Raw genomic sequence first — 12,860 nt, forward strand, 5'->3', positions numbered from 1 at the left:
TTCTAACCTTTATCTTCGTGTGGTAAAGGTTTATCGTAGACATAGTGCCTGAAATATTGATTGGAATACCAAGTCATTTCCGCATAACATTTTGCTTAATTTTTATTATACTTCTGTTGCATTACATTTAAAATGTTTCTAGTCACTTCTTGGACTATTTCAGTATTGTCTTCACCAGTTCTGGGTGAGTATTTGATAATATTACAGGCCTCACCTGACTGAAGCTTGCTTCACTCGTCAGACTCTACATCTAATTTCTCATGGCTTTGATGAACATGTGTGATATTACTTCCTAAATAAAAAATACGTCCTTCGTACTTGGAAGGTTCCAGTCACCTATTTTACCTTTTTCGTAAGTTAAACATGTAACCATTCTACTTTTGTAGGTTTTATCACTTTCATCATTGCTTTGTTTATTCCCAACATGTATACCATGGTAAATATGCTGAGTTACCAATTCGCTTTCTCTTTCTCTTTATTTCTTCCAGTAGGCAACATTGCCATCTTACTTTAAGACTGATATCTGTTCTCTGAACACGTTTACCTTATTCGTAAGTTTTCTTTCACTTTATTCACTGTTGCCTCGAACTTTTAAGTTACGTCAGCCTCCGCGTGAATATATCTTTAGAACACGTTTTTCCGCCCTACACTCTGCTAGAGCATTCTGCTTCATTGTTCTTAAAACAACAGTAAAATCTTTGATTCGCTGTTGCAGTTACACTCAAACTGAGCTTCGCAGCAATTTATGTAGACAGAAAATGATCTAACGTTATTAGCAGGCGACTTCCTTCAGCATTAATGTATTATGTAAATTGTATGACATGCAGTTGTATTAATATCTTTTTTATCTTTAATAACGAATTCGTTATTATGGAATCTTCTCAGTATCTTTATCCAACAAAGTAAAGCAAAATCAACTACAGAAAAAGTGTGAACTTATATGGTTCGGTTAATTACTACATAACAGAAATACGAAAAAAGTAATATTACTTAAATTTCATAACTGTTTTCGACACAGAAAACCACATTTTACATACACACTCTTCTTAATTGTGCATTCATTGGAAGGCAACAAATGCTTTAATACACAACACACACTATTAGATCAGGAAATAATATCTGATCATCAAGTAGTAAGCGTATCGACAAAGCAGATACCAAAGATGATTGAATCAACCAGTTAACGAAACAGGGGAGTAAGTTAAAGTACTTGTACTACGCATAGTCGATTTAATCGATATCATTTGACCAAATAGTTACAGAATGGGAAGAGTTATTTTAATATTTCAAAGTTAATTTTAAAACATACGAACCTGTCAGTAGAAAACATATAAGGGAAATAAAACAGAGACCGTTTTAATAGAGAATCGTGGACAAAAATAATTGTGAAATGACAACTGTTACCATGAAAACTCCGAGTTAGGTGTAAAAAATAGGAAGAAAATGAAACAGAAAGTCACAACACATTCTTTTCTTGTCTTTCTGGTAATTTTTAGAGATTACATGTTCAAAGAGATTTCGGGCTTATATGTTCAATTAAACATAATGAACTAGAATTATCACCCTTATTACACAGGAAGGATATATCACGGCATATGCCGCAACCTTGTTTTAAGACTGATGCCTTCTACGAAGGATAACCACATGGCGTATTTAAGAAGTAATTATTGTGCAACAAAGCTCTGTATAAGACATGAAACTTGTCATATACAATGCATGGATCACAAGCTATCACAGGCTGTTTGACTTTTGCTCCCTTAAAATCGACGGTACTCGGTTTTCCACGCACGATCACACATATACACACATAAAAAAATCAGCTTAGTGTAAATACAACATCACAGTACAAATGAGGGTCACTTGAAAGAATTTTCACACAGGGATTTCAAACTGTAGTGAAATTATTTTTTTCTCCTTTATTGGATTTCTATTCCCCCACCCCCCCAACCAGAAGGGGACGAGGGTGGGGGCTTGTAGCACCACAGTACGCCGCTCTGTACCCTACAGAAAAGTTAAAAAAAGCTATAGCAGAACAATAAAAGCAGACGATAGTGACATTATTTAGCATGGAACTGATATACGTTTCACATCTTCGACTGTTGGTACGAGAATAGGAAGTTACAAGAATAAAACAATATTACAACAAATAAAAAACTGCGACAAATATGTGTAGCATGAATTAGGAAGTTAAAATTAGTATCCTACTCGTAAGATATATGTTGTACTGCAGGCCGCATGAACAGTGTCAGCATTAACACGCTTAAACCAGAGCTGAGATTTGTGTTTTTCGCTGTAAGGTGGCGCACGTTTTCATGCTTTCCTTCACCTGTAGGCGATGCTTTCCCTGTTTCTCACCGCTGGGCGGTGGTCGTATTCAAACGCCCTGGGCTGCTACTTCAAAAAATTGACCTTTAATTTTTGGAATGACGAGAGATCACATAAAAAAATGTACACTAAATTAATCACAAATTATGTGAAACCTCGTTTGGTCAGAAAGCTCTCTCGTTGAAAGCTCACACAAAATTGAATTCAGAGCCGTTCACTGCACCTGGTTGATTAGATAATACATCATACGCAGTTGTATTGCTGGTAGCATAAACAGTAGGCGCGAGAGTGCGCCACCTGTGACCCCGCTCCAGGAATAGGAGAAATCGACCAGTTAAAAACTGATACCCGTATTTCATTTCCGTGTAAACGGCGTTATCGGCTATTTCTTGATGTCAGCAATAAGAAGTTTTTTTTATTTTCACTATGAACCGGGTAAAAAACCGGCATATCAATTTGTCATAGCAACAGTGCTATTATTTTGGTTTTTAAATCAAACTACTTTTAAAAACGAGTAACGTTTATCCGCAAAATTTCCGTTGCTTTGCAGTATTCGGTTACTATAGAAAGCGGAAAAAGCCATTAGTGTTATTTTAATAACAGTTAGAAACTACCAATAAACAAGTATCGGCTGGCCGCCGTGGCCAAGCGGTTCTACTTACTTCAGTCTGGAACAGCGCAACCGCTACGGTCGCAGGTTCGAATTCTGCCTCGGGCATGAATGTGTGTGATGTCCTTAGGTTAGTTAGGTTTAAGAAGCTCTAAGTTCTAGGGGACTGATGACCTCAGATATTAAGGCCCATAGTGCTCAGAGCCATTTGAACCATTTGAGATGAGTATCATAAGAATCGATACGGCAATGCTAAGACACTAACATACCTGTTAGCGTTTGGAGTGGTCTATTAGACGGTACGCGTGTAGGTGCAGTGTGCAAGGTTGGCCTCCACATGGTCGATAAGGTCGTTTCTCGCTGTCATCGTTGGATGTGCGTTGTATTGCAGAACGCATCTCTAGTTTGGAAATATTTCACCATGTGCGGTAGCAGTGAAGCACAATGCAATGTTTGCTTTAAAAGATTAAAAACAGGAGGGGGTTGAAGAAACATGTAACTTCATGTAAGGAGTGAACCTCCACAGCGTTCGCTGGAAGAGAAGGCACATTTGATTAACGTACGAATAATTTTATTGACGTGTTACAAACTTAGGAAAACAACTGAACCTTCAATTCTGTAGTCGCTTCAGCGTGAAAAACTGATACAATCTAAAGGTGACGATGCAGGAATATCATCAACTTGTGATCTTTCGCTGTCGCTGTTGCTGCGCCTGTTACCTTCAACTTCGCCATCTTTGCTGGAGGTAATGAACCGAATTCTGCCACAGCCTCAACCCCATATCGATCGTCATATCACTCTTGTTCATCTTCTTTAGAAACTTTTATTCTTTATTCGATGTATACGTTTGTTACTGGAAGTAACAGCTAAAAGGAACCTAAAATGATTATTTCAGAACCAAGTTATTTTGCGCGCTGTTAACAGTCAGGTTAAACTGGGGACGAAAAAATTCAGTATTACAGGAAACCGGTTGTTTCATCGGTAACCGCCATCTCTAACGCCACCCGATGGGAAAGTCTAGCGACAGCCACTGGTTGTACACGCCACACAATGGGAACGTCTAGCGTGATAATGCCGACATGAAAGGGTGAAATAAAAGCAATTATACAACACATTTACAATGTTTGTACCACATCAAGACCTGCATATAGTAAGCATGAGTTATGCGTGGCTTGAAACCTAACGGCAAAAGACGCATCTACATTACTAGTAATACTCACCATGCCATGAATCACGCAATAACCAATATACAAATTACAGTGTCTCATCAGTTTCTCATAAAGGGTGACAGGAAACTGGCAGGTAACTTCCTGGAAACAAGCATGCTCAGTGTATACAACCAGCAACGAAAGCAGCTTGTGTGTCACATTACATGCTAAGATGAATGGTATAAAGATACATGCATAAGGGAAATAGATCGTAAAATAAAAGTACATGTTTCTTCCAGAAAAATGAATACTGTGACATGAGAACAAAATCACAAGACGTTTACATAATTAGGCGTGAGTAGAAGGAATGACAAACATACTCAATAACCAATTAATCTTCCACAATTTTTTTAAAGGTTCCGTACATCAGATCGAAAACGTAAATCAAAGTACTAATTACAGTAAACTAGAGGACTTTTTTTCTATGATTATACTATTAGCTGTCACGAATTTCCCGAGATGTGTCTCCGACAGCCAACACTTTTCGTTACTCAGTCTTCTCTTTATGTGAGCGAGATAGGCTTCCTTCTTAATATTTTTCACGTGACAGTTTCAAAATATTCCGTAATATGAACGCAAACGTTCAGGAATCTACTGGGCTTACGACCACAAAGTCAGGGTGTGAGGTAACCACAGCGCTATTTCCCAGCTGCCCGTGTTTTTTGCGCTGTGAATATTTTTAGGCGAGGCTTAGGTAGGTGGTCATAGAGTCGACGTAGCATTCTGCCTCTGTAACTGCCGTAATGAAAACGAAATAATCGCCGGAGGCGTTTATTAGGGCGCGCAATCTCGTTCCGCGGACAGCGGCGGCTGCCCATCGCGCGCGCGCCTGACAGTGCAATTTGCGTGTGCAGCGAGGTGCACTCGGCGATCCACCTGCGGGCTGCTGCTATCTGCTACCCTCCACACTGCCCACTGTGCCCACCAGCCCCATGCGCGCCGCTGCCGCCGCGGCCGTCAGATTCCCCCGCTCGGTTGATTAATCTGACTTGTTGCGGTTGTGGCCTCCGGCGTGTATCTGGCATCCTCAGAGAGAGACTTTCAAAGCCGCCACTGCACACTGTTAACTGAACATAAATACACAAGCTCAGTTTCTGATGGCAATGTTTAACTGCTTGTTGATCTACTCTGCCACGAGTGAAATCTACAGCTTGTGATAGAGTTACATTGTGTTAAATGTTCGATCTTCTTTTTCTTTGTTAAAAAATGTTCAAATGTGTGTGAAATCTTATGGGACTTAACTGCTAAGGTCGTTAGTCCCTAAGCTTACACACTATTTAACCTAAATTATCCTAAGGACAAACACACACGCCCATGGCCGAGGGAGGACTCGAACCTCCGCCGGGACCAGCCACACAGTCCATGACTGCAGCGCCTTAGACCGCGCGGCGTTTATTTATTTTTTATTCTTTCATCAGTGTGATAAACAATTAACTGCCTTAGTTACTGTTTTATTTCATCCCAGGACCTGTTTCAAGAGTGTACACTTCGTTATTCATGTGGAACAAGGCGGAACGATGATATTGTGGTACGCAGTTGCTTGCAGGTTGCAGTCAGTTGTTCGTTGTAGTTTCATTTTGCTACAAATACGTATAACACGCGCTTGTTAGAGTAATATGGCACTAAGATTTTAGATTTTATACGGCGATAGCGTTACTTACAATCAGACCCTGTGCACAGAACCCTGAGGTTCGTCATAAAATACATTTTTAACAATTTATCTCACAAAACACGAACCACTATCGTTCCTTACGGACTATAAGACGCTACGGACTACGCGACGCACCTTAATGTTGAAATAATTCGCTTTAAAAAAATAACATTTTACCATTTTTAATATTATATTGAAATGCCAGACTAAAAAAAATTCTCAGTTTATAAAACCGAACTGGCCTTTAAAACGCCCGAAAATTGTCAGCTGAACTTTCTTCTTCCTCTTCTTTTTGTCGTTCTTCTCCTCCTTCTCCGTCTTCGTCGTCACCGTTGTCCTCTTCAAATATAAGATAGTCTTCACTGCCATCGAGAGCGTTGCTTATGCCACACTTGAGTACTCCTCGAGCGTTTGGGATCCCTATCAGGTCGGGTTGAGGTATGACATAGAAGCAATTCAGAGGTGGGCTGCTAGATTTGTTACTGGTAGGTTTGATCATCACGCGAGTGTTACGGAAATGCTTCAGAAACTCGGATGGGAGTCTCTGGAGGAAAGGAGGCGCTCTCTTCGTGAATCGCTACTGAGGAAATTTAGAGAACCAGCATTTGAGGCTGACTGCAGTACAGTTTTACTGCCGCCGACTTATATTTCGCGGAAAGACCACAATGATAAGATAAGAGAGATTAGGGCTCGTACAGAGGCATATAGGCCGTAATTTTTCCCTCGTTCTGTTTGGAAGTGGAACAGGCAGAGAAGATGCTAGTTGTGGTTCGAGGTACCCGCCGCCACGCACCGTATGGTGAATAGCGGAGTATGTATGTAGATGTAGATGTAACAATAATGTCTTCTCTCACTCTAGACCACGACTGTTTTATCCACTGACACACTTGTTTGATTGCAGGTCCTTTAAATCTCCCTTCGGCGTGAATTCATGTTGGGTTTCATCCATCATTCAGTTTTTTCATTCCTCTCTCACACACACTGTAAATAGTTTATTTACCGAGTCATCAAGAGGTTGCAGTCATGAAGTAAGTCCTCCCGGAATAACAGCAAGATCTGTATTCCCTGTCTCAATTTCTCTTTCACAGAATTTTTCAAGTGACTACTAAGCTGATCTAGCACAAGAGGAAAACTCTTGTTCGATAAAGCACCTTTCATTCTCTCCAACACTCTGTTAATCCATAATTTCAAATCAGCCTCGTCCATCCAAAACTGCCCATCTATGTAAACAACAGATGGCGGTATTTCAGGGTTTTTTGGCACTTTTTGCGCTTGAAAATGATCATTGTATTAAGTTTAGTATCGTCAGCACAACATGAAATGACAACATGGTAGTGCATTTTTTCATGTCCACTCGTTTTTATAGTAATAGCTTTAGCACCTTTCATGGCAACAGTTCTGTTACTCGTCACATCAAATGTCAGAGGAGTTCCGTCCACATTCGCTATTTGGCTCAGTTCCGCACTAGTTTTCTTTAGATGTTGAATAATAAAGCGATGGAAAGATAATGCTTTACCTTCACTCTCTTGTGAAATTTTCTGAGGTATTTTGGTTTTGGTTTCCATGCTAACTCCATGATGCTTCACGAGCATGTAGATCCAACCAACTCCACCCTTACAGCTTGTTAAGTTCCACTGAGCGCTAGCTTACAAGCATATAATTCAGTAATTTTTGTATTAATTCTAATGCCATTTTCACGGTGAATCGATTTCAGTTTGTTATCTTCTAGTTTTGACATTTTCGCATTGAGTCCTCTATTTGCATTTTTAGTATTTCTCATTTTATTCAGTTTCTCTTTATCAGCCCGCCAATCGCGTATGTTTCTTTCTGTTGGTTGCGGGCTTTCATAAACATTAAATGATGAGGTGGTGTGATGGTGGCCCTCAACTACGTTCCCACTGACTCAGAGTTGCAATATTAATTGTTTTGGCTGGATTCGTTGTCTAGGGGCTGGAATACGTAGTTGCCGCATTACAGGCCAGATACTGCTGAGTCTACAGTATACAATAAGAATACATACATGAATCGAATGGTGGAAGGTTTATATCACTCGGCAATTGCGAATTATGAATGGAACACATGAATGTATAAATGAAAGATTGCAATTACATAAAATCTGTAGGTACTGTCTTAACGACTTTAAATGATGAATACAGTAGTAGAAGTGCTTTTGATAATGCAGTATATTTCTGCAAAACACTTATTGGTGTCAATGGTCCAGCAATTAAATAAAATATGAGTTGAATAACAAGGAAACAATAAATTCCTACTTCACGTAATTAGTTATGAACAACAACATAGCTCGCGAGATATTCACTTCTGAATGCATACCACGTCTTCACTGCAGAAGCCACAGAAACCACACAAGAGCACAGGTCGGGACTCCAAAATATTTCTATCCTCCGCGACCACGCGTAAACTGATCCACTGTCCAAGTGTTTCCACCAACTGTCACCTCCAGCACTTCCTGTGTCCTGTGCTGTACTGACCTGAAGTACCTCATGTCCTCTCTGGAAACGATGCTCCTCCCCAACCTCCATACATAACTCTTAGTAATAAGCGCTGTGATTGGCTAGAGCGCTCACTCCATGTCTCCAAGCCAACGAACACTCACAAACATATTGTACCACATAGGAAATAGTGGATTTACATTTAAATAACTGTAAATGAAATAAATATTCATATGGCTGGACCATAAACACGCTCTAACACACATTATTAAATACATGAAAGAATTAAATAAAGATATATCAAAGGAGTAGCAACAGAGGGTAGGCCAGTAGCCTAATATCTCTGTGCTTCCTAAAACACAGTAAATATTTAACCAATCTCTTCATGAATAGTATATATCGGATACAAACAAAGACCTAGATGAATAAATACATTTATAAGCATGCTGCTACCGTTTTTTCTTGTAGCTGTGAAGTACTTATGGCTTGACGCGATCGATAGTAATCGGCCACTTTGACCTCCAATAACTCATGTACTGTTCAAGTTACATGCCTGTAATTTATACCAATTTAGGTTTACACTAATAGCTTTCTAAAAACACGTCAATTGACGAAACCGGATGAACCGAATAGATTTTGGAAATTGGTTGCTGTGTGTTACATCAGAATCGTCGTGCAAATAATGGTAATGTACATGTTTCTTTTTGAGGTATCATGATTCATCTCGCTACTATTAATTTCCATACTAACCGTGAAATGTCTGCCATTAAGGTTTCACACAAATCTCTTCCAATTCAAGTTCACTGGCACCGTAAACTGCAACGACACATCATTGGCTAGAAGGTGTTCTGCATTTGCGATGGCGAGGTTGGAAGGAGACAGTTTCAGCCAGATTGTGAATACCCGCAACTTATGTTCGTTGCATCGGTGCACTGCTGCTGCCATTTGAATCGAGTGTTGCCTGTAGAGATAGGTTTCCGGTGTCATTTAGTATATGGCCATTTTTAAGATTGGTGGGAATTTTATATTAGTTTCAAGTATTTTGGAGGTAATTTTTCAAAAAAAAAAAAAAGACCGTCTTATAGCCCTTAAAATGCAGTGACGTAAACAAAAGAAAGACTGTAACTATGTAAAGACACAGTGCCTTCCCTCAGAGATCTTTCATTAGTAATTTACAATGTGGAAAATAAATACATATGACAATCATAAAATTGTTTCACTCAATACAAGTTGTTAAAATAAATGACTGTAAAGACACAAATAAAATCAATTACTTTTGTTTAATTTTATTTGTGTCGTTACTGTCATGTATTTGCAATACACTTAGTAATGTAAGTTAATAATGAATTATCTCTGAGGCGAGGCACTACATCTTTACATCGTTACAATCTTTGATTTATTTACACTACTGGCCATTAAAATTGCTACACCAAGAAGAAATGCAGAAGATAAACGGGTATTAATTGGACGAATATATTATACTAAAACTGATATGCGATTACATTTTCACACAATTTGGGTGCATAGATCCTGAGAAATCAGTACCCAGAACAACCACCTCTGGCCGTAATAACGGCCTTGATATGCCTGGGCATTGAGTCAAACAGAGCTTGGATGGCGTGTATAGGTACAGCTGCACATGCAGCTTAAACACCATACCACAGTTCATCAAGAGTGCTGACTGGCGTGTTGTGACGAGACAGTTGCTCGGTCACCGTTGACCAGACGTTTTCAATTGGTGGGAGATCTGGAGAATGTGCTGGCCAGCGCAGCAGTCGAACATTTTCTGCATCGTGAAAGGCCAATACAGGACCTGCAACATGCGGTCGTGCATTATCCTGCTGAAATGTAGGGTTTCGCAGGGATCGAATGAAGGGTAGAGCCACGGGTAGTAACACATCTGATATGTAACGTCCACTGCTCAAAGTGCCGTCAATGCGAACAAGAGGTGACCGAGACGTGTAACCAATGGCACCTCATACAATCACGCCGGGTGATACGCCAGTATGGCGATGACGAAAACACGCTTCCAATGTGCGTTTACCGCGATGTCGCCAAATACGGTTGCGACGATCATGATGCTGTAAAGAGAACTTGGATTCATCCGAAAAAATGACGTTTTGCCATTCGTGCACCCAGGTTCGTCGTTGAGTACACCATCGCAGTACCTGTCGGTGATGCAGCATCAAGGGTAGCCGCAGCCATGGTCTCGAAGCTGATAGTCCATGCTGCTGCAAACGTCGTCGAACTGTTCGTGCAGATAGTTATTGTCTTACGATACGATAAACCGCAATCGCGATAGGCTACAATTCGACCTTTATCAATGTCGGAAACGTGATGGTACGCCTTTCTCCTCCTTACACGAGGCATCACAACAACGTTTCATCAGGGAACGCCAAGCTGCTGTTTGTGTATGAGAAATCGGTTGGAAACATTCCTCATGTCATCACTTTGTAGGTGTCACCATCGGCGCCAACCTTGTGTGAATGCTCTGAAAAGCTAATCATTTGCATTTCGCTGCATCTTCATCCTGTCGGTTAAATTTCGCGTCTGTAGCACGTCATCTTCGTGATGCAGCAATTTTAATGGCCAGTAGTGTATGTTAGTGGTTCTTGTTCTATGAGATTAATTAAATTAAAAGTTTCTATTCATGACGAACTGTAGGATATAGGTTATCGCTATTTGTACGTTCATCCAAATTTGTCCAGACGCTTCAGCGTGAAGGAGTAACGAACATATTTACTCGACGAAGAAAGAAAATAAGCTATTTGTAGTTCGGTGCAGCGCATATTTCATACTATTTTTACGTGCAACAACGTCATATGCCTTCACGTCTGTGCCTCTCACCAGCAGATAACCTCTCATATCGTAATCAAATCCAGCCTCACTAAAAGCGTACCACCTTCAACGTCTAAAGGCACGACGTCTCTTTGTAGCACCTCATTTAAATAACACTGTCGTCCTGAGCCTTCAAGCATCCCAGGAGCTTTAAGATACGCCTGATGCACAACGGCTAAAATGCAACGAAATTATATGAAAGTATGAATAAACACTTCAAGGATTCTATAAGCAAAGTATCCATTACGCTGAATCGTATTATGTACGTCATATCAAGCAATAAATGCATTTTCACAAATACGATACAGTTCAAAAGTCAAAGAATAAAGACCTTTTTCTGATAGTAGTTATCCTTCCATATGTCGTGTTACGTTCTACAACTCAATAAGTATCTAGTGCTTTTTCTTTCTTTCAGTCATCAGTTTTCTGTCTGGTGTGATGCGACCCGCCACGATTTCCTCTCCTGTGCCAACTTCTTCATCTCAGAGTAGCACTTGCACCCTATGCCATTGCAATCTCTGTTTTCCTCTACCGTTTTGCCCTGTACAGACCCTCTAGTACCACGGAAGTTACTCCCTGATGTCTTAACAGATATCCTATCATCCTGTCCTTTCTCCTTGTCAGTGTTTTCCACACATTCCTTTCCTCTCCGATTGTGAGCAGACACTCCAAATTCCTTAACTTATCAGTCCATTTAATTTTCAATATTTGTACCACATCTCAACTGCTTCGATTCTCTTCTGTTCTGGTTTTACCATTTTCTGTGTTTCAGTACATACAAAGCTGTGGTTCAGACGTACATTCTCAGAAATTTCTTCCTCGGATTAATGCCTATGTTAGATAATAGTAAACTTCCCATGGCCAGGAATGCTCTTTTTGCATGTGCTAGTCTGCTTTTCATGTCCTCCTTCCTCCGTCCGTTATTGACTATTTTGTTCTCTTGCTAGAAGAACACCTTCATCTCCTTCGTGACCAACAACCCTAATGTTAAATTTCCCGCTGTTCTCATTAATTAAGCCTTTCTTCGATTTATTCTCAGTCCATATTCTCTGCTCATTAGACAGTTCATTCCATACAGTAGCTCATGTAATTCTTCTTCACTTTTACTCAGGAAACCACTGTCGTCAGTGAATCTATCATTGATATCCATTCACACTGAAGTTTAATTCCTCTCCTGAAAATTTATTTCCATCATTGCTTCTTCGAAGTACAGATTGAACACTAGGGGCAAAGGACTACATCCCTGTCTTACACCCTTCTTTATCTGAACTCCTTTTTTTTGGTCGTCCACTCTTATTATTCCCTCTTGGCTCATGTACAGGTTGTATTTTACTCGTCTCTTTCTACAGCTTGCCGCTATTTTTCTCGAGAATTTCGAACATCGTGCAACATTTTACATTTCGCACGTTTTTTCCAGGTCTACAAAACCTAGGAATTTGTCTTGATTTTTCCTTAGTCTTGCTTCCACTATCAACCGCAACGTCAGAATTGCCTCTCTGCTGCGTTTACCTTTCCTGAAGCCAAAATGATCGTCATCTAACACATCCTCAACTATCATTTCCATTCTTCTGTATATATTGTTTTTGTCAGCGACTTGGATGCACGAGCTGTTCAGGTCATTGTGCAATAATTCTCATAATTGTCAGCTCTTGAAGTGTTCGGAATTCTGTAGATGATATTTTTCCGAAAGGCAGATTGTATGTCGACAGACTCATTCATTCTACACAACAACGTCAATAGTGATTTTATTGCCACTTCCCCCAATGATTTTAGAAATT

Source organism: Schistocerca cancellata, chromosome 1 (genome assembly GCF_023864275.1).
Source record: "Schistocerca cancellata isolate TAMUIC-IGC-003103 chromosome 1, iqSchCanc2.1, whole genome shotgun sequence".
Lineage (NCBI taxonomy): Eukaryota > Metazoa > Arthropoda > Insecta > Orthoptera > Acrididae > Schistocerca > Schistocerca cancellata.